General features: G+C 44.5%; 18 non-coding genes and 1 pseudogene across 18 annotated transcripts; all 19 read left to right on the forward strand.

Moving 5' to 3' along the window:
- The first annotated feature begins 257 nt into the window (after positions 1-257).
- LOC125735912 (5S ribosomal RNA) lies at positions 258-376 on the forward strand. The gene has a single exon (XR_007395197.1). It is a non-coding gene; the product is annotated as a 5S ribosomal RNA (ribosomal RNA).
- A 1077-nt stretch (positions 377-1453) lies between these two features.
- Positions 1454-1572, forward strand: LOC125735467 (5S ribosomal RNA). Its single transcript, XR_007394763.1, has one exon. It is a non-coding gene; the product is annotated as a 5S ribosomal RNA (ribosomal RNA).
- A 1078-nt stretch (positions 1573-2650) lies between these two features.
- On the forward strand, positions 2651-2769 carry LOC125736793 (5S ribosomal RNA). The gene has a single exon (XR_007396061.1). It is a non-coding gene; the product is annotated as a 5S ribosomal RNA (ribosomal RNA).
- Positions 2770-3849: 1080 nt separating this feature from the next.
- On the forward strand, positions 3850-3968 carry LOC125732399 (5S ribosomal RNA). Its single transcript, XR_007391780.1, has one exon. It is a non-coding gene; the product is annotated as a 5S ribosomal RNA (ribosomal RNA).
- Positions 3969-5052: 1084 nt separating this feature from the next.
- On the forward strand, positions 5053-5171 carry LOC125735158 (5S ribosomal RNA). Its single transcript, XR_007394456.1, has one exon. It is a non-coding gene; the product is annotated as a 5S ribosomal RNA (ribosomal RNA).
- A 1082-nt stretch (positions 5172-6253) lies between these two features.
- LOC125733094 (5S ribosomal RNA) lies at positions 6254-6372 on the forward strand. The gene has a single exon (XR_007392452.1). It is a non-coding gene; the product is annotated as a 5S ribosomal RNA (ribosomal RNA).
- Positions 6373-7453: 1081 nt separating this feature from the next.
- Positions 7454-7572, forward strand: LOC125734284 (5S ribosomal RNA). Its single transcript, XR_007393602.1, has one exon. It is a non-coding gene; the product is annotated as a 5S ribosomal RNA (ribosomal RNA).
- A 1081-nt stretch (positions 7573-8653) lies between these two features.
- LOC125735400 (5S ribosomal RNA) lies at positions 8654-8772 on the forward strand. Its single transcript, XR_007394696.1, has one exon. It is a non-coding gene; the product is annotated as a 5S ribosomal RNA (ribosomal RNA).
- A 1076-nt stretch (positions 8773-9848) lies between these two features.
- Positions 9849-9967, forward strand: LOC125736659 (5S ribosomal RNA). Its single transcript, XR_007395934.1, has one exon. It is a non-coding gene; the product is annotated as a 5S ribosomal RNA (ribosomal RNA).
- Positions 9968-11046: 1079 nt separating this feature from the next.
- LOC125734209 (5S ribosomal RNA) lies at positions 11047-11165 on the forward strand. Its single transcript, XR_007393531.1, has one exon. It is a non-coding gene; the product is annotated as a 5S ribosomal RNA (ribosomal RNA).
- A 1081-nt stretch (positions 11166-12246) lies between these two features.
- On the forward strand, positions 12247-12365 carry LOC125732637 (5S ribosomal RNA). Its single transcript, XR_007392012.1, has one exon. It is a non-coding gene; the product is annotated as a 5S ribosomal RNA (ribosomal RNA).
- Positions 12366-13451: 1086 nt separating this feature from the next.
- Positions 13452-13570, forward strand: LOC125736670 (5S ribosomal RNA). The gene has a single exon (XR_007395945.1). It is a non-coding gene; the product is annotated as a 5S ribosomal RNA (ribosomal RNA).
- Positions 13571-14643: 1073 nt separating this feature from the next.
- On the forward strand, positions 14644-14762 carry LOC125733366 (5S ribosomal RNA). The gene has a single exon (XR_007392711.1). It is a non-coding gene; the product is annotated as a 5S ribosomal RNA (ribosomal RNA).
- A 1076-nt stretch (positions 14763-15838) lies between these two features.
- LOC125733756 (5S ribosomal RNA) lies at positions 15839-15957 on the forward strand. Its single transcript, XR_007393093.1, has one exon. It is a non-coding gene; the product is annotated as a 5S ribosomal RNA (ribosomal RNA).
- A 1079-nt stretch (positions 15958-17036) lies between these two features.
- LOC125736682 (5S ribosomal RNA) lies at positions 17037-17155 on the forward strand. Its single transcript, XR_007395956.1, has one exon. It is a non-coding gene; the product is annotated as a 5S ribosomal RNA (ribosomal RNA).
- A 1079-nt stretch (positions 17156-18234) lies between these two features.
- On the forward strand, positions 18235-18353 carry LOC125734210 (5S ribosomal RNA). The gene has a single exon (XR_007393532.1). It is a non-coding gene; the product is annotated as a 5S ribosomal RNA (ribosomal RNA).
- A 1080-nt stretch (positions 18354-19433) lies between these two features.
- Positions 19434-19552, forward strand: LOC125729003 (5S ribosomal RNA). Its single transcript, XR_007389546.1, has one exon. It is a non-coding gene; the product is annotated as a 5S ribosomal RNA (ribosomal RNA).
- A 1080-nt stretch (positions 19553-20632) lies between these two features.
- Positions 20633-20751, forward strand: LOC125734729 (5S ribosomal RNA). Its single transcript, XR_007394032.1, has one exon. It is a non-coding gene; the product is annotated as a 5S ribosomal RNA (ribosomal RNA).
- Positions 20752-21851: 1100 nt separating this feature from the next.
- LOC125732322 (5S ribosomal RNA) lies at positions 21852-21960 on the forward strand (annotated as a pseudogene).
- The last annotated feature ends 1100 nt before the right edge of the window (positions 21961-23060 follow it).

The following is a 23060-nucleotide window of genomic DNA, read 5'->3' on the forward strand; positions in this document are numbered from 1 at the left end:
ATTAACCTGTGCGGTAGTGAAAAGGAGTTAAAAATAAGGAAGTGTGCGGATGCGGAAAGAATGGAATAATTGTGGTAGGCTGCCGGCTGAGTAGTTTGGTGAATGTTTGGTGTGGGTCCGGCGCTGCCGATTGGATGGTGGTGCTGCAGTGTGAGTCAGATAAAAAAAAAAAAAAAAACAGGAGTAGGATCCAATGGGACTAACTGGCATGTATAGACGCGTGTAATGCAAAAGGGCTGTTTTTGGTAGCATCTTTCGCTTACGGCCATACCACCCTGAACACGCCCGATCTCGTCTGATCTCGGAAGCTAAGGAGGGTAGGTTCTGGTTAGTACTTGGATGGGAGACCACCTGGGAATACCAGGTGCTGTAAGCTTTTCTCACTTTTACTTTATACAGGGGGCGCTCCACTTCACGATTTATTTAAATCTATCACTCCCCTTCCATTTTACTATTTTATATATATATATTTTTTTCTCTCATTCATAAAGGCAGCTTTTACACACCGTTTTACTCTAAATACTTCCTGGTAATTCTAGGTGCTGTAAGCTGTCCGTGCCTTTATTCCACCAGGGCGCGATCTTCTCACAAACTTGAAGACTGTCACTCCCCATTCACGTTTTACAACTTATTGTTAATGATAAAGAGACAGCTTTTTACACACAGTTTTAAACAAAGTACTGATATTATTCCTCTTCAACTGACCGCTTTGTTTTCTATGCAAAAACCACTTCGCCACAGAAGACTCGATATTATTGGCATAGCAAGTTCTGCTCTTCTCCTTTCAAAACTTGCTAAAAGCTGTATTTAAAAGAACAGATTGGCCGGGGTAATTCACACCCTTCAATGCCAGCTTAATGTTTAGGTTAGTGGGAATCACAGAGGAATTAGGGATGGAAACTTCTTTGCTGGTGGTAGAAGCGGTCTGGTGAATTTTTAGAGAGAAGAGGCCGTCGATGTTTGAATGTAGAAAATAGGTCTGGCTGCAGCCTGCAGTATGGACTTGTTGGTGTGTGTAGCTCCCAGTGTTCTGACAGCGCGACGTTTTGGGGAAGCATGTGATTCAGCAGCTACCAGTGGGCTTCGTGCGGCGGAGATTTTGTGGCTGTTAGCGGAGTTGATAACAGAGGGTCGTTAAGAGAAGCCTGCATGAGGTAGGCAAAGGAGTAATGTTTGCCGTCGGGGGACGTGCGGCGATTAACCTGTGCGGTAGTGAAAAGGAGTTAAAAAGAAGGAAGTGTGCGGATGCGGAAAGAATGGAATAATTGTGGTAGGCTGCCGGCTGAGTAGTTTGGTGAATGTTTGGTGTGGGTCCGGCGCTGCCGATTGGATGGTGGTGCTGCAGTGTGAGTCAGATAAAAAAAAAAAAAAGAACATTAGTAGTATCCAATGGGACCAACTGGCATGTATAGAGGCGTGTAATGCAAAAGGGCTGTTTTCGGTATCATCTCTCGCTTACGGCCATACCACCCTGAACATGCCTGATCTCGTCTGATCTCGGAAGCTAAGCAGGGTAGGGTCTGGTTAGTACTTGGATGGGAGACCGCCTGGGAATACCAGGTGCTGTTAGCTTTTCTCACTTTTACTTTATACAGGGGGCGCTCCACTTCACGATTAATTTAAATCTATCACTCCCCTTCCATTTTACTATTTTATATATATATATTTTTTTTCTCTCATTCATAAAGGCAGCTTTTAGAAACCGTTTTACTCTAAATACTTCCTGGTAATTCTAGGTGCTGTAAGCTGTTCGTGCCTTTATTCCACCAGGGCGCGATCTTCTCACAAACTTGAAGACTGTCACTCCCCATTCACGTTTTACAACTTATTGTTGATGATAAAGAGACAGCTTTTTACACACAGTTTTAAACAAAGTACTGATATTATTCCTCTTCAACTGACCGCTTTGTTTTCTATGCAAAAACCACTTCGCCACAGAAGACTCGATATTATTGGCATAGCAAGTTCTGCTCTTCTCCTTTCAAAACTTGCTAAAAGCTGTATTTAAAAGAACAGATTGGCCGGGGTAATTCACACCCTTCAATGCCAGCTTAATGTTTAGGTTAGTGGGAATCACAGAGGAATTAGGGATGGAAACTTCTTTGCTGGTGGTAGAAGCGGTCTGGTGAATTTTTAGAGAGAAGAGGCCGTCGATGTTTGAATGTAGAAAATTGTTCTGGCTGCTGCTTGCAGTATGGACTTGTTGGTGTGTGTAGCTCCCAGTGTTCTGACAGCGCGACGTTTTGGGGAAGCATGTGATTCAGCAGCTACCAGTGGGCTTCGTGCGGCGGAGATTTTGTGGCTGTTAGCGGAGTTGATAACAGAGGGTCGTTAAGAGAAGCCTGCATGCAGTAGGCAAAGGAGTAATGTTTGCCGGCGGGGGACGTGCGGCGATTAACCTGTGCGGTAGTGAAAAGGAGTTAAAAAGAAGGAAGTGTGCGGATGCGGAAAGAATGGAATAATTGTGGTAGGCTGCCGGCTGAGTAGTTTGGTGAATGTTTGGTGTGGGTCCGGCGCTGCCGATTGGATGGTGGGGCTGCAGTGTGAGTCAGATAAAAAAAAAAAAAAAAGCAGGAGTAGGATCCAATGGGACTAACTGGCATGTATAGACGCGTGTAATGCAAAAGGGCTTTTTTTGGTAGCATCTTTCGCTTACGGCCATACCACCCTGAACACGCCCGATCTCGTCTGATCTCGGAAACTAAGGAGGGTAGGGTCTGGTTAGTACTTGGATGGGAAACCACCTGGGAATACCAGGTGCTGTAAGCTTTTCTCACTTTTACTTTATACAGGGGGCGCTCCACTTCACGATTTATTTAAATCTATCACTCCCCTTCCATTTTACTATTTTATATATATATTTTTTTTTTTCTCTCATTCATAAAGGCAGCTTTTACACACCGTTTTACTCTAAATACTTCCTGGTAATTCTAGGTGCTGTAAGCTGTCCGTGCCTTTATTCCACCAGGGCGCGATCTTCTCACAAACTTGAAGACTGTCACTCCCCATTCACGTTTTACAACTTATTGTTAATGATAAAGAGACAGCTTTTTACACACAGTTTTAAACAAAGTACTGATATTATTCCTCTTCAACTGACCGCTTTGTTTTCTATGCAAAAACCACTTCGCCACAGAAGACTCGATATTATTGGCATAGCAAGTTCTGCTCTTCTCCTTTCAAAACTTGCTAAAAGCTGTATTTAAAAGAACAGATTGGCCGGGGTAATTCACACCCTTCAATGCCAGCTTAATGTTTAGGTTAGTGGGAATCACAGAGGAATTAGGGATGGAAACTTCTTTGCTGGTGGTAGAAGCGGTCTGGTGAATTTTTAGAGAGAAGAGGCCGTCGATGTTTGAATGTAGAAAATTGTTCTGGCTGCAGCCTGCAGTATGGACTTGTTGGTGTGTGTAGCTCCCAGTGTTCTGACAGCGCGACGTTTTGGGGAAGCATGTGATTCAGCAGCTACCAGTGGGCTTCGTGCGGCGGAGATTTTGTGGCTGTTAGCGGAGTTGATAACAGAGGGTCGTTAAGAGAAGCCTGCATGCAGTAGGCAAAGGAGTAATGTTTGCCGGCGGGGGACGTGCGGCGATTAACCTGTGCGGTAGTGAAAAGGAGTTAAAGAGAAGGAAGTGTGCGGATGCGGAAAGAATGGAATAATTGTGGTAGGCTGCCGGCTGAGTAGTTTGGTGAATGTTTGGTGTGGGTCCGGCGCTGCCGATTGGATGGTGGGGCTGCAGTGTGAGTCAGATAAAAAAAAAAAAAAAAACCAGGAGTAGGATCCAATGGGACTAACTGGCATGTATAGACGCGTGTAATGCAAAAGGGCTGTTTTTGGTAGCATCCCTCGCTTACGGCCATACCACCCTGAACACGCCCGATCTCGTCTGATCTCGGAAGCCAAGCAGGGTAGGGTCTGGTTAGTACTTGGATGGGAGACCTCCTGGGAATACCAGGTGCTGTAAGCCTTTCTCACTTTTACTTTATACAGGGGGCGCTCCACTTCACGATTAATTTAAATCTATCACTCCCCTTCCATTTTACTATTTTATATATATATATATTTTTTTTTTTCTCTCATTCCTAAAGGCAGCTTTTAGAAACCGTTTTACTCTAAATACTTCCTGGTAATTCTAGGTGCTGTAAGCTGTTCGTGCCTTTATTCCACCAGGGCGCGATCTTCTCACAAACTTGAAGACTGTCACTCCCCATTCACGTTTTACAACTTATTGTTAATGATAAAGAGACAGCTTTTTACACACAGTTTTAAACAAAGCACTGATATTATTCCTCTTCAACTGACCGCTTTGTTTTCTATGCAAAAAGCACTTCGCCACAGAAGACTCGATATTATTGGCATAGCAAGTTCTGCTCTTCTCCTTTCAAAACTTGCTAAAAGCTGTATTTAAAAGAACAGATTGGCCGGGGTAATTCACACCCTTCAATGCCAGCTTAATGTTTAGGTTAGTGGGAATCACAGAGGAATTAGGGATGGAAACTTCTTTGCTGGTGGTAGAAGCGGTCTGGTGAATTTTTAGAGAGAAGAGGCCGTCGATGTTTGAATGTAGAAAATTGTTCTGGCTGCAGCCTGCAGTATGGACTTGTTGGTGTGTGTAGCTCCCAGTGTTCTGACAGCGCGACGTTTTGGGGAAGCATGTGATTCAGCAGCTACCAGTGGGCTTCGTGCGGCGGAGATTTTGTGGCTGTTAGCGGAGTTGATAACAGAGGGTCGTTAAGAGAAGCCTGCATGCAGTAGGCAAAGTAGTAATGTTTGCCGGCGGGGGACGTGCGGCGATTAACCTGTGCGGTAGTGAAAAGGAGTTAAAGAGAAGGAAGTGTGCGGATGCGGAAAGAATGGAATAATTGTGGTAGGCTGCCGGCTGAGTAGTTTGGTGAATGTTTGGTGTGGGTCCGGCGCTGCCGATTGGATGGTGGGGCTGCAGTGTGAGTCATATAAAAAAAAAAAAAAAAACCAGGAGTAGGATCCAATGGGACTAACTGGCATGTATAGACGCGTGTAATGCAAAAGGGCTGTTTTTGGTAGCATCCCTCGCTTACGGCCATACCACCCTGAACACGCCTGATCTCATCTGATCTCGGAAGCCAAGCAGGGTAAGGTCTGGTTAGTACTTGGATGGGAGACCTCCTGGGAATACCAGGTGCTGTAAGCCTTTCTCACTTTTACTTTATACAGGGGGCGCTCCACTTCACGATTAATTTAAATCTATCACTCCCCATCCATTTTACTATTTTATATATATATATATATTTTTTTTCTCTCATTCCTAAAGGCAGCTTTTAGAAACCGTTTTACTCTAAATACTTCCTGGTAATTCTAGGTGCTGTAAGCTGTTCGTGCCTTTATTCCACCAGGGCGCGATCTTCTCACAAACTTGAAGACTGTCACTCCCCATTCACGTTTTACAACTTATTGTTAATGATAAAGAGACAGCTTTTTACACACAGTTTTAAACAAAGTACTGATATTATTCCTCTTCAACTGACCGCTTTGTTTTCTATGCAAAAACCACTTCGCCACAGAAGACTCGATATTATTGGCATAGCAAGTTCTGCTCTTCTCCTTTCAAAACTTGCTAAAAGCTGTATTTAAAAGAACAGATTGGCCGGGGTAATTCACACCCTTCAATGCCAGCTTAATGTTTAGGTTAGTGGGAATCACAGAGGAATTAGGGATCGAAACTTCTTTGCTGGTGGTAGAAGCGGTCTGGTGAATTTTTAGAGAGAAGAGGCCGTCGATGTTTGAATGTAGAAAATTGTTCTGGCTGCAGCCTGCAGTATGGACTTGTTGGTGTGTGTAGCTCCCAGTGTTCTGACAGCGCGACGTTTTGGGGAAGAATGTGATTCAGCAGCTACCAGTGGGCTTCGTGCGGCGGACATTTTGTGGCTGTTAGCGGAGTTGATAACAGAGGGTCGTTAAGAGAAGCCTGCATGCGGTAGGCAAAGGAGTAATGTTTGCTGGCGGGGGACGTGCGGCGATTAACCTGTGCGGTAGTGAAAAGGAGTTAAAAAGAAGGAAGTGTGCGGATGCGGAAAGAATGGAATAATTGTGGTAGGCTGCCGGCTGAGTAGTTTGCTGAATGTTTGGTGTGGGTCCGGCGCTGCCGATTGGTTGGTGGGGCTGCAGTGTGAGTCAGATGAAAAAAAAAAAAAAACCAGGAGTAGGATCCAATGGGACTAACTGGCATGTATAGACGCGTTTAATGCAAAAGGGCTGTTTTTGGTAGCATCTCTCGCTTACGGCCATGCCACCCTGAACACGCCCGATCTCGTCTGATCTCGGAAGCTAAGCAGGGTAGGGTCTGGTTAGTACTTGGATGGGAGACCACCTGGGAATACCAGGTGCTGTAAGCTTTTCTCACTTTTACTTTATACAGGGGGCGCTCCACTTCACGATTAATTTAAATCTATCACTCCCCTTCCCTTTTACTATTTTATATATATATATTTTTTTTTTCTCTCATTCATAAAGGCAGCTTTTAGAAACCGTTTTACTCTAAATACTTCCTGGTAATTCTAGGTGCTGTAAGCTGTTCGTGCCTTTATTCCACCAGGGCGCGATCTTCTCACAAACTTGAAGACTGTCACTCCCCATTCACGTTTTACAACTTATTGTTAATGATAAAGAGACAGCTTTTTACACACAGTTTTAAACAAAGTACTGATATTATTCCTCTTCAACTGACCGCTTTGTTTTCTATGCAAAAACCACTTCGCCACAGAAGACTCGATATTATTGGCATAGCAAGTTCTGCTGTTCTCCTTTCAAAACTTGCTAAAAGCTGTATTTAAAAGAACAGATTGGCCGGGGTAATTCACACCCTTCAATGCCAGCTTAATGTTTAGGTTAGTGGGAATCACAGAGGAATTAGGGATGGAAACTTCTTTGCTGGTGGTAGAAGCGGTCTGGTGAATTTTTAGAGAGAAGAGGCCGTCGATGTTTGAATGTAGAAAATTGTTCTGGCTGCAGCCTGCAGTATGGACTTGTTGGTGCGTGTAGCTCCCAGTGTTCTGACAGCGCGACGTTTTGGGGAAGCATGTGATTCAGCAGCTACCAGTGGGCTTCGTGCGGCGGAGATTTTGTGGCTGTTAGCGGAGTTGATAACAGAGGGTCGTTAAGAGAAGCCTGCATGCAGTAGGCAAAGGAGTAATGTTTGCCGGCGGGGGACGTGCGGCGATTAACCTGTGCGGTAGTGAAAAGGAGTTAAAAAGAAGGAAGTGTGCGGATGCGGAAAGAATGGAATAATTGTGGTAGGCTGCCGGCTGAGTAGTTTGGTGAATGTTTGGTGTGGGTCCGGCGCTGCCGATTGGATGGTGGGGCTGCAGTGTGAGTCAGATAAAAAAAAAAAAAAAAAACAGGAGTAGGATCCAATGGGACTAACTGGCATGTATAGACGCGTGTAATGCAAAAGGGCTGTTTTTGGTAGCATCTCTCGCTTGCGGCCATACCACCCTGAACACGCCTGATCTCATCTGATCTCGGAAGCCAAGCAGGGTAGGGTCTGGTTAGTACTTGGATGGGAGACCACCTGGGAATACCAGGTGCTGTAAGCTTTTCTCACTTTTACTTTATACAGGGGGCGCTCCACTTCACGATTAATTTAAATCTATCACTCCCCTTCCATTTTACTAATTTATATATATATTTTTTTTTTTTCTCTCATTCATAAAGGCAGGTTTTAGAAACCGTTTTACTCTAAATACTTCCTGGTAATTCTAGGTGCTGTAAGCTGTTCGTGCCTTTATTCCACCAGGGCGCGATCTTCTCACAAACTTGAAGACTGTCACTCCCCATTCACGTTTTACAACTTATTGTTAATGATAAAGAGACAGCTTTTTACACACAGTTTTAAACAAAGTACTGATATTATTCTTCTTCAACTGACCGCTTTGTTTTCTATGCAAAAATCACTTCGCCACAGAAGACTCGATATTATTGGCATAGCAAGTTCTGCTCTTCTCCTTTCAAAACTTGCTAAAAGCTGTATTTAAAAGAGCAGGTTGGCCGGGGTAATTCACACCCTTCAATGCCAGCTTAATGTTTAGGTTAGTGGGAATCACAGAGGAATTAGGGATGGAAACTTCTTTGCTGGTGGTAGAAGCGGTCTGGTGAATTTTTAGAGAGAAGAGGCCGTCGATGTTTGAATGTAGAAAATTGTTCTGGCTGCAGCCTGCAGTATGGACTTGTTGGTGTGTGTAGCTCCCAGTGTTCTGACAGCGCGACGTTTTGGGGAAGCATGTGATTCAGCAGCTACCAGTGGGCTTCGTGCGGCGGAGATTTTGTGGCTGTTAGCGGAGTTGATAACAGAGGGTCGTTAAGAGAAGCCTGCATGCAGTAGGCAAAGGAGTAATGTTTGCCGGCGGGGGACGTGCGGCGATTAACCTGTGCGGTAGTGAAAAGGAGTTAAAAAGAAGGAAGTGTGCGGATGCGGAAAGAATGGAATAATTGTGGTAGGCTGCCGGCTGAGTAGTTTGGTGAATGTTTGGTGTGGGTCCGGCGCTGCCGATTGGATGGTGGGGCTGCAGTGTGAGTCAGATAAAAAAAAAAAAAAAGAACATTAGTAGTATCCAATGGGACCAACTGGCATGTATAGAGGCGTGTAATGCAAAAGGGCTGTTTTCGGTAGCATCTCTCGCTTACGGCCATACCACCCTGAACACGCCTAATCTCGTCTGATCTCGGAAGCTAAGCAGGGTAGGGTCTGGTTAGTACTTGGATGGGAGACCACCTGGGAATACCAGGTGCTGTAAGCTTTTCTCACTTTTACTTTATACAGGGGGCGCTCCACTTCACGATTAATTTAAATCTATCACTCCCCTTCCATTTTACTATTTTATATATATATTTTTTTTTTCTCTCATTCATAAAGGCAGCTTTTAGAAACCGTTTTACTCTAAATACTTCCTGGTAATTCTAGGTGCTGTAAGCTGTTCGTGCCTTTATTCCACCAGGGCGCGATCTTCTCACAAACTTGAAGACTGTCACTCCCCATTCACGTTTTACAACTTATTGTTGATGATAAAGAGACAGCTTTTTACACACAGTTTTAAACAAAGTACTGATATTATTCCTCTTCAACTGACCGCTTTGTTTTCTATGCAAAAACCACTTCGCCACAGAAGACTCGATATTATTGGCATAGCAAGTTCTGCTCTTCTCCTTTCAAAACTTGCTAAAAGCTGTATTTAAAAGAACAGATTGGCCAGGGTAATTCACACCCTTCAATGCCAGCTTAATGTTTAGGTTAGTGGGAATCACAGAGGAATTAGGGATGGAAACTTCTTTGCTGGTGGTAGAAGCGGTCTGGTGAATTTTTAGAGAGAAGAGGCCGTCGATGTTTGAATGTAGAAAATTGTTCTGGCTGCTGCTTGCAGTATGGACTTGTTGGTGTGTGTAGCTCCCAGTGTTCTGACAGCGCGACGTTTTGGGGAAGCATGTGATTCAGCAGCTACCAGTGGGCTTCGTGCAGCGGAGATTTTGTGGCTGTTAGCGGAGTTGATAACAGAGGGTCGTTAAGAGAAGCCTGCATGCAGTAGGCAAAGGAGTAATGTTTGCCGGCGGGGGACGTGCGGCGATTAACCTGTGCGGTAGTGAAAAGGAGTTAAAAAGAAGGAAGTGTGCGGATGCGGAAAGAATGGAATAATTGTGGTAGGCTGCCGGCTGAGTAGTTTGGTGAATGTTTGGTGTGGGTCCGGCGCTGCCGATTGGATGGTGGGGCTGCAGTGTGAGTCAGATAAAAAAAAAAAAAAACAGGAGTAGGATCCAATGGGACTAACTGGCATGTATAGATGCGTGTAATGCAAAAGGGCTGTTTTTGGTAGCATCTCTCGCTTACGGCCATACCACCCTGAACACGCCCGATCTCGTCTGATCTCGGAAGCTAAGCAGGGTAGGGTCTGGTTAGTACTTGGATGGGAGACCACCTGGGAATACCAGGTGCTGTAAGCTTCTCTCACTTTTACTTTATACAGGGGGCGCTCCACTTCACGATTAATTTAAATCTATCACTCCCCTTCCATTTTACTATTTTATATATATATTTTTTTTTTTCTCTCATTCATAAAGGCAGCTTTTAGAAACCGTTTTACTCTAAATACTTCCTGGTAATTCTAGGTGCTGTAAGCTGTTCGTGCCTTTATTCCACCAGGGCGCGATCTTCTCACAAACTTGAAGACTGTCACTCCCCATTCACGTTTTACAACTTATTGTTAATGATAAAGAGACAGCTTTTTACACACAGTTTTAAACAAAGTACTGATATTATTCCTCTTCAACTGACCGCTTTGTTTTCTATGCAAAAACCACTTCGCCACAGAAGACTCGATATTATTGGCATAGCAAGTTCTGCTCTTCTCCTTTCAAAACTTGCTAAAAGCTGTATTTAAAAGAACAGATTGGCCGGGGTAATTCACACCCTTCAATGCCAGCTTAATGTTTAGGTTAGTGGGAATCACAGAGGAATTAGGGATGGAAACTTCTTTGCTGGTGGTAGAAGCGGTCTGGTGAATTTTTAGAGAGAAGAGGCCGTCGATGTTTGAATGTAGAAAATTGTTCTGGCTGCAGCCTGCAGTATGGACTTGTTGGTGTGTGTAGCTCCCAGTGTTCTGACAGCGCGACGTTTTGGGGAAGCATGTGATTCAGCAGCTACCAGTGGGCTTCGTGCGGCGGAGATTTTGTGGCTGTTAGCGGAGTTGATAACAGAGGGTCGTTAAGAGAAGCCTGCATGCAGTAGGCAAAGGAGTAATGTTTGCCGGCGGGGGACGTGCGGCGATTAACCTGTGCGGTAGTGAAAAGGAGTTAAAAAGAAGGAAGTGTGCGGATGCGGAAAGAATGGAATAATTGTGGTAGGCTGCCGGCTGAGTAGTTTGGTGAATGTTTGGTGTGGGTCCGGCGCTGCCGATTGGATGGTGGGGCTGCAGTGTGAGTCAGATAAAAAAATTAAAAAAAACTGGAGTAGGATCCAATGGGACTAACTGGCATGTATAGACGCGTGTAATGCAAAAGGGCTGTTTTTGGTAGCATCTCTCGCTTACGGCCATACCACCCTGAACATGCCCGATCTCGTCTGATCTCGGAAGCCAAACAGGGTAGGGTCTGGTTAGTACTTGGATGGGAGACCTCCTGGGAATACCAGGTGCTGTAAGCCTTTCTCACTTTTACTTTATACAGGGGGCGCTCCACTTCACGATTAATTTAAATCTATCACTCCCCTTCCATTTTACTATTTTATATATATATATTTTTTTTTTTCTCTCATTCATAAAGGCAGCTTTTAGAAACCGTTTTACTCTAAATACTTCCTGGTAATTCTAGGTGCTGTAAGCTGTTCGTGCCTTTATTCCACCAGGGCGCGATCTTCTCACAAACTTGAAGACTGTCACTCCCCATTCACGTTTTACAACTTATTGTTAATGATAAAGAGACAGCTTTTTACACACAGTTTTAAACAAAGTACTGATATTATTCCTCTTCAACTGACCGCTTTGTTTTCTATGCAAAAACCACTTCGCCACAGAAGACTCGATATTATTGGCATAGCAAGTTCTGCTCTTCTCCTTTCAAAACTTGCTAAAAGCTGTATTTAAAAGAACAGATTGGCCGGGGTAATTCACACCCTTCAATGCCAGCTTAATGTTTAGGTTAGTGGGAATCACAGAGGAATTAGGGATGGAAACTTCTTTGCTGGTGGTAGAAGCGGTCTGGTGAATTTTTAGAGAGAAGAGGCCGTCGATGTTTGAATGTAGAAAATTGTTCTGGCTGCAGCCTGCAGTATGGACTTGTTGGTGTGTGTAGCTCCCAGTGTTCTGACAGCGCGACGTTTTGGGGAAGCATGTGATTCAGCAGCTACCAGTGGGCTTCGTGCGGCGGAGATTTTGTGGCTGTTAGCGGAGTTGATAACAGAGGGTCGTTAAGAGAAGCCTGCATGCAGTAGGCAAAGGAGTAATGTTTGCCGGCGGGGGACGTGCGGCGATTAACCTGTGCGGTAGTGAAAAGGAGTTAAAAAGAAGGAAGTGTGCGGATGCGGAAAGAATGGAATAATTGTGGTAGGCTGCCGGCTGAGTAGTTTGGTGAATGTTTGGTGTGGGTCCGGCGCTGCCGATTGGATGGTGGTGCTGCAGTGTGAGTCAGATAAAAAAAAAAAAAAAACCAGGAGTAGGATCCAATGGGACTAACTGGCATGTATAGACGCGTGTAATGCAAAAGGGCTGTTTTTGGTAGCGTCTCTCGCTTATGGCCATACCACCCTGAACACGCCCGATCTCATCCGATCTCGGAAGCCAAGCAGGGTAGGGTCTGGTTAGTACTTGGATGGGAGACCTCCTGGGAATACCAGGTGCTGTAAGCTTTTCTCACTTTTACTTTATACAGGGGGCGCTCCACTTCACGATTAATTTAAATCTATCACTCCCCTTCCATTTTACTATTTTATATATATATATATATTTTTTTTTTTTCTCTCATTCATAAAGGCAGCTTTTAGAAACCGTTTTACTCTAAATACTTCCTGGTAATTCAAGGTGCTGTAAGCTGTTCGTGCCTTTATTCCACCAGGGCGCGATCTTCTCACAAACTTGAAGACTGTCACTCCCCATTCACGTTTTACAACTTATTGTTAATGATAAAGAGACAGCTTTTTACACACAGTTTTAAACAAAGTACTGATATTATTCCTCTTCAACTGACCGCTTTGTTTTCTATGCAAAAACCACTTCGCCACAGAAGACTCGATATTATTGGCATAGCAAGTTCTGCTCTTCTCCTTTCAAAACTTGCTAAAAGCTGTATTTAAAAGAACAGATTGGCCGGGGTAATTCACACCCTTCAATGCCAGCTTAATGTTTAGGTTAGTGGGAGTCACAGAGGAATTAGGGATGGAAACTTCTTTGCTGGTGGTAGAAGCGGTCTGGTGAATTTTTAGAGAGAAGAGGCCGTCGATGTTTGAATGTAGAAAATTGTTCTGGCTACAGCCTGCAGTATAGACTTGTTGGTGTGTGTAGCTTCCAGTGTTCTGACAGCGCGACGTTTTGGGGAAGCATGTGATTCAGCAGCTACCAGTGGGCTTCGTGCGGCGGAGATTTTGTGGCTGTTAGCGGAGTTGATAACAGAGGGTCGTTAAGAGAAGCCTGCATGCAGTAGGCAAAGGAGTAATGTTTGCCGGCGGGGGACGTGCGGCGATTAACCTGTGCGGTAGTGAAAAGGAGTTAAAAAGAAGGAAGTGTGCGGATGCGGAAAGAATGGAATAATTGTGGTAGGCTGTCGGCTGAGTAGTTTGGTGAATGTTTGGTGTGGGTCCGGCGCTGCCGATTGGATGGTGGGGCTGCAGTGTGAGTCAGATAAAAAAAAAAAAAAGAACATTAGTAGGATCCAATGGGACCAACTGGCATGTATAGAGGCGTGTAATGCAAAAGGGCTGTTTTTGGTAGCATCTCTCGCTTACGGCCATACCACCCTGAACACGCCCGATCTCGTCTGATCTCGGAAGCTAAGCAGGGTAGGGTCTGGTTAGTACTTGGATGGGAGACCACCTGGGAATACCAGGTGCTGTAAGCTTTTCTCACTTTTACTTTATACAGGGGGCGCTCCACTTCACGATTAATTTAAATCTATCACTCCCCTTCCATTTTACTATTTTATATATATATTTTTTTTCTCTCATTCATAAAGGCAGCTTTTAGAAACCGTTTTACTCTAAATACTTCCTGGTAATTCTAGGTGCTGTAAGCTGTTCGTGCCTTTATTCCACCAGGGCGCGATCTTCTCACAAACTTGAAGACTGTCACTCCCCATTCACATTTTCAACTTATTGTTAATGATAAAGAGACAGCTTTTTACACACAGTTTTAAACAAAGTACTGATATTATTCCTCTTCAACTGACCGCTTTGTTTTCTATGCAAAAACCACTTCGCCACAGAAGACTCGATATTATTGGCATAGCAAGTTCTGCTCTTCTCCTTTCAAAACTTGCTAAAAGCTGTATTTAAAAGAACAGGTTGGCCGGGGTAATTCACACCCTTCAATGCCAGCTTAATGTTTAGGTTAGTGGGAATCACAGAGGAATTAGGGATGGAAACTTCTTTGCTGGTGGTAGAAGCGGTCTGGTGAATTTTTAGAGAGAAGAGGCCGTCGATGTTTGAATGTAGAAAATTGTTCTGGCTGCAGCCTGCATTATGGACTTGTTGGTGTGTGTAGCTCCCAGTGTTCTGACAGCGCGACGTTTTGGGGAAGCATGTGATTCAGCAGCTACCAGTGGGCTTCGTGCGGCGGAGATTTTGTGGCTGTTAGCGGAGTTGATAACAGAGGGTCGTTAAGAGAAGCCTGAATGCAGTAGGCAAAGGAGTAATGTTTGCCGGCGGGGGACGTGCGGCGATTAACCTGTGCGGTAGTGAAAAGGAGTTAAAAAGAAGGAAGTGTGCGGATGCGGAAAGAATGGAATAATTGTGGTAGGCTGCCGGCTGAGTAGTTTGGTGAATGTTTGGTGTGGGTCCGGCGCTGCCGATTGGATGGTGGGGCTGCAGTGTGAGTCAGATAAAAAAAAAAAAAAACAGGAGTAGGATCCAATGGGACTAACTGGCATGTATAGACGCGTGTAATGCAAAAGGGCTGTTTTTGGTAGCATCTCTCGCTTACGGCCATACCACCCTGAACACGCCCGATCTCGTCTGATCTTGGAAGCTAAGCAGGGTAGGGTCTGGTTAGTACTTGGATGGGAGACCACCTGGGAATACCAGGTGCTGTAAGCCTTTCTCACTTTTCCATTATACAGGGGGCGCTCCACTTCACGATTAATTTAAATCTATCACTCCCCTTCCATTTTACTATTTTATATATATATTTTTTTTTTTCTCTCATTCATAAAGGCAGCTTTTAGAAACCGTTTTACTCTAAATACTTCCTGGTAATTCTAGGTGCTGTAAGCTGTTCGTGCCTTTATTCCACCAGGGCGCGATCTTCTCACAAACTTGAAGACTGTCACTCCCCATTCACGTTTTACAACTTATTGTTAATGATAAAGAGACAGCTTTTTACACAGAGTTTTAAACAAAGTACTGATATTATTCCTCTTCAACTGACCGCTTTGTTTTCTATGCAAAAACCACTTCGCCACAGAAGACTCGATATTATTGGCATAGCAAGTTCTGCTCTTCTCCTGTCAAAACTTGCTGAAAGCTGTATTTAAAAGAACAGATTGGCCGGGGTAATTCACACCCTTCAATGCCAGCTTAATGTTTAGGTTAGTGGGAATCACAGAGGAATTAGGGATGGAAACTTCTTTGCTGGTGGTAGAAGCGGTCTGGTGAATTTTTAGAGAGAAGAGGCCGTCGATGTTTGAATGTAGAAAATTGTTCTGGCTGCAGCCTGCAGTATGGACTTGTTGGTGTGTGTAGCTCCCAGTGTTCTGACAGCGCGACGTTTTGGGGAAGCATGTGATTCAGCAGCTACCAGTGGGCTTCGTGCGGCGGAGATTTTGTGGCTGTTAGCGGAGTTGATAACAGAGGGTCGTTAAGAGAAGCCTACATGCAGTAGGCAAAGGAGTAATGTTTGCTGGCGGGGGACGTGCGGCGATTAACCTGTGCGGTAGTGAAAAGGAGTTAAAAAGAAGGAAGTGTGCGGATACGGAAAGAATGGAATAATTGTGGTAGGCTGCCGGCTGAGTAGTTTGGTGAATGTTTGGTGTGGGTCCGGCGCTGCCGATTGGATGGTGGGGCTGCAGTGTGAGTCAGATAAAAAAAAAAAAAACAGGAGTAGGATCCAATGGGACTAACTGGCATGTATAGACGCGTGTAATGCAAAAGGGCTGTTTTTGGTAGCATCCCTCGCTTACGGCCATACCACCCTGAACACGCCTGATCTCGTCTGATCTCGGAAGCCAAGCAGGGTAGGGTCTGGTTAGTACTTGGATGGGAGACCTCCTGGGAATACCAGGTGCTGTAAGCCTTTCTCACTTTTACTTTATACAGGGGGCGCTCCACTTCACGATTAATTTAAATCTATCACTCCCCTTCCATTTTACTATTTTATATATATATATATATTTTTTTCTCTCATTCCTAAAGGCAGCTTTTAGAAACCGTTTTACTCTAAATACTTCCTGGTAATTCTAGGTGCTGTAAGCTGTTCGTGCCTTTATTCCACCAGGGCGCGATCTTCTCACAAACTTGAAGACTGTCACTCCCCATTCACGTTTTACAACTTATTGTTAATGATAAAGAGACAGCTTTTTACACACAGTTTTAAACAAAGCACTGATATTATTCCTCTTCAACTGACCGCTTTGTTTTCTATGCAAAAAGCACTTCGCCACAGAAGACTCGATATTATTGGCATAGCAAGTTCTGCTCTTCTCCTTTCAAAACTTGCTAAAAGCTGTATTTAAAAGAACAGATTGGCCGGGGTAATTCACACCCTTCAATGCCAGCTTAATGTTTAGGTTAGTGGGAATCACAGAGGAATTAGGGATGGAAACTTCTTTGCTGGTGGTAGAAGCGGTCTGGTGAATTTTTAGAGAGAAGAGGCCGTCGATGTTTGAATGTAGAAAATTGTTCTGGCTGCAGCCTGCAGTATGGACTTGTTGGTGTGTGTAGCTCCCAGTGTTCTGACAGCGCGACGTTTTGGGGAAGCATGTGATTCAGCAGCTACCAGTGGGCTTCGTGCGGCGGAGATTTTGTGGCTGTTAGCGGAGTTGATAACAGAGGGTCGTTAAGAGAAGCCTGCATGCAGTAGGCAAAGGAGTAATGTTTGCCGGCGGGGGACGTGCGGCGATTAACCTGTGCGGTAGTGAAAAGGAGTTAAAAAGAAGGAAGTGTGCGGATGCGGAAAGAATGGAATAATTGTGGTAGGCTGCCGGCTGAGTAGTTTGGTGAATGTTTGGTGTGGGTCCGGCGCTGCCGATTGGATGGTGGGGCTGCAGTGTGAGTCAGATAAAAAAAAAAAAAAACAGGAGTAGGATCCAATGGGACTAACTGGCATGTATAGATGCGTGTAATGCAAAAGGGCTGTTTTTGGTAGCATCTCTCGCTTACGGCCATACCACCCTGAACACGCCCGATCTCGTCTGATCTCGGAAGCTAAGCAGGGTAGGGTCTGGTTAGTACTTGGATGGGAGACCACCTGGGAATACCAGGTGCTGTAAGCTTCTCTCACTTTTACTTTATACAGGGGGCGCTCCACTTCACGATTAATTTAAATCTATCACTCCCCTTCCATTTTACTATTTTATATATATATATTTTTTTTTCTCTCATTCATAAAGGCAGCTTTTAGAAACCGTTTTACTCTAAATACTTCCTGGTAATTCTAGGTGCTGTAAGCTGTTCGTGCCTTTATTCCACCAGGGCGCGATCTTCTCACAAACTTGAAGACTGTCACTCCCCATTCACGTTTTACAACTTATTGTTAATGATAAAGAGACAGCTTTTTACACACAGTTTTAAACAAAGTACTGATATTATTCCTCTTCAACTGACCGCTTTGTTTTCTATGCAAAAACCACTTCGCCACAGAAGACTCGATATTATTGGCATAGCAAGTTCTGCTCTTCTCCTTTCAAAACTTGCTAAAAGCTGTATTTAAAAGAACAGATTGGCCGGGGTAATTCACACCCTTCAATGCCAGCTTAATGTTTAGGTTAGTGGGAATCACAGAGGAATTAGGGATGGAAACTTCTTTGCTGGTGGTAGAAGCGGTCTGGTGAATTTTTAGAGAGAAGAGGCCGTCGATGTTTGAATGTAGAAAATTGTTCTGGCTGCAGCCTGCAGTATGGACTTGTTGGTGTGTGTAGCTCCCAGTGTTCTGACAGCGCGACGTTTTGGGGAAGCATGTGATTCAGCAGCTACCAGTGGGCTTCGTGCGGCGGAGATTTTGTGGCTGTTAGCGGAGTTGATAACAGAGGGTCGTTAAGAGAAGCCTGTATGCAGTAGGCAAAGGAGTAATGTTTGCCGGCGGGGGACGTGCGGCGATTAACCTGTGCGGTAGTGAAAAGGAGTTAAAAAGAAGGAAGTGTGCGGATGCGGAAAGAATGGAATAATTGTGGTAGGCTGCCGGCTGAGTAGTTTGGTGAATGTTTGGTGTGGGTCCGGCACTGCCGATTGGATGGTGGGGCTGCAGTGTGAGTCAGATAAAAAAATTAAAAAAAACTGGAGTAGGATCCAATGGGACTAACTGGCATGTATAGACGCGTGTAATGCAAAAGGGCTGTTTTTGGTAGCATCTCTCGCTTACGGCCATACCACCCTGAACATGCCCGATCTCGTCTGATCTCGGAAGCCAAACAGGGTAGGGTCTGGTTAGTACTTGGATGGGAGACCTCCTGGGAATACCAGGTGCTGTAAGCCTTTCTCACTTTTACTTTATACAGGGGGCGCTCCACTTCACGATTAATTTAAATCTATCACTCCCCTTCCATTTTACTATTTTATATATATATATTTTTTTTTTTCTCTCATTCATAAAGGCAGCTTTTAGAAACCGTTTTACTCTAAATACTTCCTGGTAATTCTAGGTGCTGTAAGCTGTTCGTGCCTTTATTCCACCAGGGCGCGATCTTCTCACAAACTTGAAGACTGTCACTCCCCATTCACGTTTTACAACTTATTGTTAATGATAAAGAGACAGCTTTTTACACACAGTTTTAAACAAAGTACTGATATTATTCCTCTTCAACTGACCGCTTTGTTTTCTATGCAAAAACCACTTCGCCACAGAAGACTCGATATTATTGGCATAGCAAGTTCTGCTCTTCTCCTTTCAAAACTTGCTAAAAGCTGTATTTAAAAGAACAGATTGGCCGGGGTAATTCACACCCTTCAATGCCAGCTTAATGTTTAGGTTAGTGGGAATCACAGAGGAATTAGGGATGGAAACTTCTTTGCTGGTGGTAGAAGCGGTCTGGTGAATTTTTAGAGAGAAGAGGCCGTCGATGTTTGAATGTAGAAAATTGTTCTGGCTGCAGCCTGCAGTATGGACTTGTTGGTGTGTGTAGCTCCCAGTGTTCTGACAGCGCGACGTTTTGGGGAAGCATGTGATTCAGCAGCTACCAGTGGGCTTCGTGCGGCGGAGATTTTGTGGCTGTTAGCGGAGTTGATAACAGAGAGTCGTTAAGAGAAGCCTGCATGCAGTAGGCAAAGGAGTAATGTTTGCCGGCGGGGGACGTGCGGCGATTAACCTGTGCGGTAGTGAAAAGGAATTAAAAAGAAGGAAGTGTGCGGATGCGGAAAGAATGGAATAATTGTGGTAGGCTGCCGGCTGAGTAGTTTGGTGAATGTTTGGTGTGGGTCCGGCGCTGCCGATTGGATGGTGGGGCTGCAGTGTGAGTCAGATAAAAAAAAAAAAAAAACTGGAGTAGGATCCAATGGGACTAACTGGCATGTATAGACGCGTGTAATGCAAAAGGGCTGTTTTTGGTAGCATCTCTCGCTTACGACCATACCACCCTGAACACGCCCGATCTTGTCTGATCTCGGAAGCCAAGCAGGGTAGGTTCTGGTTAGTACTTGGATGGGAGACCTCCTGGGAATACCAGGTGCTGTAAGCTTTTCTCACTTTTACTTTATACAGGGGGCGCTCCACTTCACGATTAATTTAAATCTATCACTCCCCTTCCATTTTACTATTTTATATATATATATTTTTTTTTTCTCTCATTCATAAAGGCAGCTTTTAGAAACCGTTTTACTCTAAATACTTCCTGGTAATTCTAGGTGCTGTAAGCTGTTCGTGCCTTTATTCCACCAGGGCGCGATCTTCTCACAAACTTGAAGACTGTCACTCCCCATTCACGTTTTACAACTTATTGTTAATGATAAAGAGACAGCTTTTTACACACAGTTTTAAACAAAGTACTGATATTATTCCTCTTCAACTGACCGCTTTGTTTTCTATGCAAAAACCACTTCGCCACAGAAGACTCGATATTATTGGCATAGCAAGTTCTGCTCTTCTCCTTTCAAAACTTGCTAAAAGCTGTATTTAAAAGAACAGATTGGCCGGGGTAATTCACACCCTTCAATGCCAGCTTAATGTTTAGGTTAGTGGGAATCACAGAGGAATTAGGGATGGAAACTTCTTTGCTGGTGGTAGAAGCGGTCTGGTGAATTTTTAGAGAGAAGAGGCCGTCGATGTTTGAATGTAGAAAATAGTTCTGGCTGCAGCCTGCAGTATGGACTTGTTGGTGTGTGTAGCTCCCAGTGTTCTGACAGCGCGACGTTTTGGGGAAGCATGTGATTCAGCAGCTACCAGTGGGCTTCATGCGGCGGAGATTTTGTGGCTGTTAGCGGAGTTGATAACAGAGGGTCGTTAAGAGAAGCCTGCATGCAGTAGGCAAAGGAGTAATGTTTGCCGGCGGGGGACGTGCGGCGATTAACCTGTGCGGTAGTGAAAAGGAGTTAAAAAGAAGGAAGTGTGCGGATGCGGAAAGAATGGAATAATTGTGGTAGGCTGCCGGCTGAGTAGTTTGGTGAATGTTTGGTGTGGGTCCGGCGCTGCCGATTGGATGGTGGTGCTGCAGTGTGAGTCAGATAAAAAAAAAAAAAAAACCAGGAGTAGGATCCAATGGGACTAACTGGCATGTATAGACGCGTGTAATGCAAAAGGGCTGTTTTTGGTAGCGTCTCTCGCTTATGGCCATACCACCCTGAACACGCCCGATCTCATCCGATCTCGGAAGCCAAGCAGGTTAGGGTCTGGTTAGTACTTGGATGGGAGACCTCCTGGGAATACCAGGTGCTGTAAGCTTTTCTCACTTTTACTTTATACAGGGGGCGCTCCACTTCACGATTAATTTAAATCTATCACTCCCCTTCCATTTTACTATTTTATATATATATATATATATTTTTTTTTTCTCTCATTCATAAAGGCAGCTTTTAGAAACCGTTTTACTCTAAATACTTCCTGGTAATTCAAGGTGCTGTAAGCTGTTCGTGCCTTTATTCCACCAGGGCGCGATCTTCTCACAAACTTGAAGACTGTCACTCCCCATTCACGTTTTACAACTTATTGTTAATGATAAAGAGACAGCTTTTTACACACAGTTTTAAACAAAGTACTGATATTATTCCTCTTCAACTGACCGCTTTGTTTTCTATGCAAAAACCACTTCGCCACAGAAGACTCGATATTATTGGCATAGCAAGTTCTGCTCTTCTCCTTTCAAAACTTGCTAAAAGCTGTATTTAAAAGAACAGATTGGCCGGGGTAATTCACACCCTTCAATGCCAGCTTAATGTTTAGGTTAGTGGGAGTCACAGAGGAATTAGGGATGGAAACTTCTTTGCTGGTGGTAGAAGCGGTCTGGTGAATTTTTAGAGAGAAGAGGCCGTCGATGTTTGAATGTAGAAAATTGTTCTGGCTACAGCCTGCAGTATAGACTTGTTGGTGTGTGTAGCTTCCAGTGTTCTGACAGCGCGACGTTTTGGGGAAGCATGTGATTCAGCAGCTACCAGTGGGCTTCGTGCGGCGGAGATTTTGTGGCTGTTAGCGGAGTTGATAACAGAGGGTCGTTAAGAGAAGCCTGCATGCAGTAGGCAAAGGAGTAATGTTTGCCGGCGGGGGACGTGCGGCGATTAACCTGTGCGGTAGTGAAAAGGAGTTAAAAAGAAGGAAGTGTGCGGATGCGGAAAGAATGGAATAATTGTGGTAGGCTGCCGGCTGAGTAGTTTGGTGAATGTTTGGTGTGGGTCCGGCGCTGCCGATTGGATGGTGGGGCTGCAGTGTGAGTCAGATAAAAAAAAAAAAAAAAAAAAAAAAAAAAAAACAGGAGTAGGATCCAATGGGACTAACTGGCATGTATAGAGGCGTGTAATGCAAAAGGGCTGTTTTTGTTAGCGGTTCTTGCTTACGGCTATACCACCCTGAACACGCATGATCTTGGAAGCTAAGCAGAGTATGGTCTGGTTAGTACTTGGAAGGGAGACCACCTGGGAATACCAGGTGCTGTAAGCTTTTCTCACTTTTACTTTATACAGGGGGCGCTCCACTTCACGATTAATTTAAATCTATCACTCCCCTTCCATTTTACTATTTTATTTATATATATATATTCTCTCTTTCATAAAGGCAGCTTTTAGAAACCGTTTTACTCTAAATACTGCCTGGTAATTCTAGGTGCTGTAAGCTGTTCGTGCCTTTATTCCAACAGGCCGCGATCTTCTCACAAACTTGAAGACTTTCACTCCCCATTCACGTTTTACAACTTATTGTTAATAATAAAGAGACAGCTTTTTACACACAGTTTTAAACAAAGTACTGATATAATTCCTCTTCAACTCACCACTTTGTTTTCTATGCAAAAACCACTTCACCACAGAAGACTCGATATTATTGGCATAGCAAGGTCTGCTCTTCTCCTCTCAAAACTCGCTAAAAGCTGTATTTAAAAGAGCAGGTTGGCCGGGGTAATTCACACCCTTCAATGCCAGATTAATGTTTAGGTTAGTGGGAATCACAGAGGAATTAGGGATGGAAACATCTTTGCTGGTGGTAGAAGCGGTCTGGTGAATTTTTAGAGAGAAGAGGCCGTCGATGTTTGAATGTAGAAAATTGTTCTGGCTGCAGCCTGCAGTATGGACTTGTTGGTGTGTGTAGCTCCCAGTGTTCTGACAGCGCGACGTTTTGGGGAAGCATGTGATTCAGCAGCTACCAGTGGGCTGTTTGCGGCGGAGATTTTGTGGCTGTTAGCGGAGTTGATAACAGAGGGTCGTTAAGAGAAGCCTACATGCAGTAGGCAAAGGAGTAATGTTTGCCGGCGGGGGACGTGCGGCGATTAACCTGTGAGGTAGTGAAAAGGACTTAAAGAGAAGGAAGTGTGTGGATGCGGAAAGAATGGAATAATTGTGGTAGGCTGCCGGCTGAGTAGTTTGGTGAATGTTTGGTGTGGGTCCGACGCTGCCGATTGGATGGTGGTGCTGCAGTGTGAGTCAGATAAAAAAAAAAAAAAAACCAGGAGTAGGATCCAATGGGACTAACTGGCATGTATAGACGCGTGTAATGCAAAAGGACAGTTTTGGGTAGTGTCTCTCGCTTGCGGCCATACCACCCTGAAC

Source organism: Brienomyrus brachyistius, chromosome 2 (assembly GCF_023856365.1).
Source record: "Brienomyrus brachyistius isolate T26 chromosome 2, BBRACH_0.4, whole genome shotgun sequence".
Taxonomy (NCBI): domain Eukaryota; kingdom Metazoa; phylum Chordata; class Actinopteri; order Osteoglossiformes; family Mormyridae; genus Brienomyrus; species Brienomyrus brachyistius.